The sequence below is a fragment of the Rhinopithecus bieti genome, unplaced genomic scaffold (assembly GCF_001698545.2).
Source record: "Rhinopithecus bieti isolate Rb0 unplaced genomic scaffold, ASM169854v2 scaffold_5750, whole genome shotgun sequence".
NCBI lineage: Eukaryota > Metazoa > Chordata > Mammalia > Primates > Cercopithecidae > Rhinopithecus > Rhinopithecus bieti.
In genome coordinates, this window is record NW_016805082.1 from 692,900 (window position 1) to 697,099 (window position 4,200).

The following is a 4,200-nucleotide window of genomic DNA, read 5'->3' on the forward strand; positions in this document are numbered from 1 at the left end:
GTAGAGACGGGGTTTCACCGTGTTAGCCAGGATGGTCTCGATCTCCTGACCTCGTGATCCGCCCGTCTCAGCCTCCCAAAGTGCGGGGATTACAGGCTTGAGCCACTGCGCCCAGCCAATTTTGTATTTTAGTAGAGATGGGGTTTCACCATGTTGCCCAGGCTGGTCTTGAACTCCTGACCTCAAATGATCTGCCCACCTTGGCCTCCCAAAATGCTGGGATTATAGGTGTGAGCCACCTTGCCCAGCCAAATTGTTAGATTTTAAAGGGTATAAAATGTTTTGAAAATTGTGAAGCTCTATATGACTCGTTTGTGAAATGTGAAAATTGATATATTTAATCACCTACTATGTACTAGACCTTGTGCCTAGGGTTGTTACATACATCATTTAACCCTCACAATAAAATGATCTCCATTTTACATATGATAATCACTTTAACTTCGCTAGTATCTTCCCTCAGAGATTCCAAAACGTGGGGTACTAATACATAAAATGCAAGATACGTTGTAAAGCAATGTTATGTCCAAAGTTCTCATCGTAGTGTCACATGTAATGGCAAAATATTAGAAATAACCTAAGCGTTTATGAATGCAAGATTAAAATATGCAGCTGTAATGAAGAATGAGGAATGTCTGTATATATATGGAACAATATGAAAGGTATGATATTACATGGGACAAACGAGATATAGAAGAAATGCTACCTTGATGGAATCAGTAGTATGCATCTATTTGTGGTTGGAGAGGGAGAGAGTATATATATGCTTGTGTGTATGTATACAAAATAATTTTGGAAGAAAATACAATAAATTGATAATATAGGTTGCTTCTGAGCAATGGCTAGGGCATTCCAGGTAGGGCAGTTGTCCACTGTATACCTTTTGTGCCTTTTGAATTTTGAGCCAGCTGCATTTACTACCTATTAAAAGAGATATAAATATAATTAAAATAGAAGAAATAAAGTATACCTTTCTAGACATGAAAACAAAGACAAAAGATGCTCTGGGCTGTGTGGGTTTTGTGAGGGCATGGACTGTACCTGCCGATCCCCATAGCACCCCAGTGCCTAGCATAGCACACACCTGAGCATTTGTGCGATCAGTGAGCCAAGCTGAAGGAAACAACTCAAATTCCTCTATAGGAAGGACACACATCTCTTCTGTGGTGTCTCTGCTAAAATACATATCCTGAATCTAACCATGAAGAAACATCAGACAAACTTAAATTGAGGAGCATTCTGAAAATAAATGACCTGTGCATTTCATAAATGTCAAGGTCACGGCGGACCAAGAAAGAGCAGGGAACCGTTTGGGATTGAAGGAGACTGAAGGGCAGGACAGCTGAGTGTGCTGTGTGCAATATCGGATTGCATCCCAGGCCAGGAGAAAAAATGTTGTATTCTTTTAAAGGACGTTCATTAGAGTTGACAAAATTTGAATAAAGTCTGTGAATTAGGTAATAGGACTGTTTCCGTGTTAACATCCTCATTTCGATAACAGTACTGTGGCTATAAGAAAATCTTGTTTTAAGAATTAGGCACTGAGGGCCTGGCGCTGTGGCTCACACCTTTAATCCCAGCACTTTGGGAGGCCGAGGCGGGTGGATCACGAGGTCAGGAGATTGAGACCATCCTGGCTAACATGGTGAAACCCCGTCTCTACTAAAATACAAAAAAAACTAGCCGGGCGTGGTGGCGGACGCCTGCAGTCCCAGCTACTCGGGAGGCTGAGGCAGGAGAATGGCGTGAACCTGGGAGGCAGAGCTTGCAGTGAGCCGAGATGGCGCCACTGCACTCCAGCCTGGGTGACAGAGCGAGACTACGTCTTGGGGAAAAAAAGAAAATAGAATTAGGCACTTAGAAATTTAGGGGAAAGGGGCATTGTGCTGGCAACTTACTCTCAAATGGTTCAGGTGAAAACGGAGAGAAAGAAAGAGAAAGGGGAAATAATAAAGTAAACATGGTAAAATGTTAACATTCAGGGAATTGGAGTGAAGAAATACAGGAATTCTTTGTACTCTTTTGACAACTTTTATGTCTGAAGTTATTTCAAAATAAACAACTATAAAAAAAAGCTTCCTACATGGAACATGTTATGACTTAACTTCCTTCCTTCCTTCCTTCCTTCCTTCCTTCCTTCCTTTTGTTTTTTTTTTTCAAAGCAAGGTCTCTGTGTTGCCCTTGTTGGCCTTGAACTGGGCTCAAGGGATCCTCCACCTCAGCCTCTTGAGTAGCTGGGACCACAGACGTGCGCCACCACGCCTGGCTCTGATTTTGTAATTACTGAGCCTTTTATGTCCTTTTGTACAATTTTGTCATTTTCTTCTTATAGATCTTTAGATGATTGGTGACATTTATTCCTTTCTTTCTTTTTTTTTGAGACAGAATCTCACTCTGCCACCCATGCAGTACAGTGGCGTGATCTGGGCTCACTGTAACCTCCGCCTCCCGTGCTCAAAGTGATCCTTCCACCTCAGACTCCCGAGAAGCTGGGACCACAGGTGCACACCACCACACCTGGATAATTTTTGTATTTTTTGTAGAGATGGGGTTTCACCTGGGGTTGCCCAGGCTGGTCTTGCCCTCCTGGCCTCAAGCAGTCTGTTGGCCTTGGCCTCCCAAAGTGCTGGGATTACAGGTGTGAACCACTGCACCCAGCCTATTCCTTTCTTAATACTTTTTGTTTCTTTAAATAATGGCTTTGTTGAGATATAATTTATATACCAGATGAAACTCACCCTGAATATCTTTGTGTATATTTTTAAGTAGTACTGCTGTATGAGGAAGGTATGCTTAAAAAAAAAAATCAACTTTATTAGGGTATAATTTAAATGTAATAAAATTCACATATCTTAATAGGTTGATGGCTTTTGACACACATATTCCTTATGTAACCACCACCCCAATTCAGATACAAGATGCAGGATATTCCCATTTCTCCATGAAGTTCCCTTGTGTTCCTTTCTTGTTACATTCACCTGTTGGTGGATGTGGCAGTCTTTCAAGTCCCCCGCAAATGGGGATTGGAAGAGTAGGGTGCATGCAGGGTGAATAAGTGTGGTGGGGGGCGCTGCATGGTGGGGATGAGAATGATCATGTTGAGGCAAAGCAGGAACAGGCACCTGGATGGCTCAGAAGATGGACATGGCATCCCGTTTTCCAGAGTTGGGCACAGACTTTGGAAGTTCACGTACCTTCTCTTTTTTTCTTCTTTGGTCTTTATTCTGGCATTGTGGCTGCTGCCCTGTTAACACAGCAAGTGCCAAGTGGACTTCTAAAATACTAACATTTTATCATCATCAAAAGGGAAGACTGACTACCTTAAAAAGCCTGTTTTGGGAAGGAATAAGACTTTGAGATGCAGATATTGTGTGTGTTGAAATTTAGTAAGGCTTTTTATTTGGCCGCTAATCACTCCAGCACTGACCATGTGAGAAAAAAAGTTTGTATTTGCATTCACTAAATTTTTTACACAGAAAATTGCCACTTTCCCCTCATCTTGAGACTTATTATTCAGCTGTTCATTTTGAAGTAAAGGTGGTATGGGAAGTTAGCGTCTACAAGGAAAGAGCCTGCTTTTGGCATCTGGGAAACTCATTCTCCTCACGAGAACTAAGATTACCTTCAGTATTTTTAATGAGGATTGCATTATACAAACATGCACACATGTATGTATACACAAATACATATGCAAAATATATAATTTTATAAGATATTATACACACACCCCCCCAATGAGTGTTTAGAACATAGCAAGCATGCAATACATTATATTATTATATTTTTAAATTTCTTTTTATTAAACAGAGATGCGGTCTCACCATGTTGACCAGGCTGGTCTCAAACTCCCTGCCTCAAGCGATCCTCCTGTCTTGGCCTCTCAAAGAGCTAGGATTGGCCGAGAGTGGTGGCTCATGCATGTAATCCCAGCACTTTGGGAGATCAAGGCAGGTGGATTACTTGAGCTCAGGAGTTTGAGACCAGCCTGGCCAACATGGTGAAAATACATCTCTACTAAAAATACAAAAAATTAGCTAGGCATGGTTGCTCATGCCTGTAGTCTAAGCTACTCAGGAGGCTGAGGCAGGAGAATCGCTTAAACCTGGGAGGCGGAGGTTGCAGTGAACCTAGATCGTGCCACGGCACTCCAGCTTGGGCAGAAGAGCGAGACTCCATCTCAAAAACCAAACCAACTCAAAA

General features: G+C 42.0%; 1 protein-coding gene across 7 annotated transcripts in view; it reads left to right on the forward strand.

The window, feature by feature from the left end:
- PRDM10 (PR/SET domain 10) overlaps positions 1-4,200 on the forward strand; it is a 109,386-nt gene that overhangs the window by 42,691 nt on the left and 62,495 nt on the right. The window lies entirely within an intron of this gene.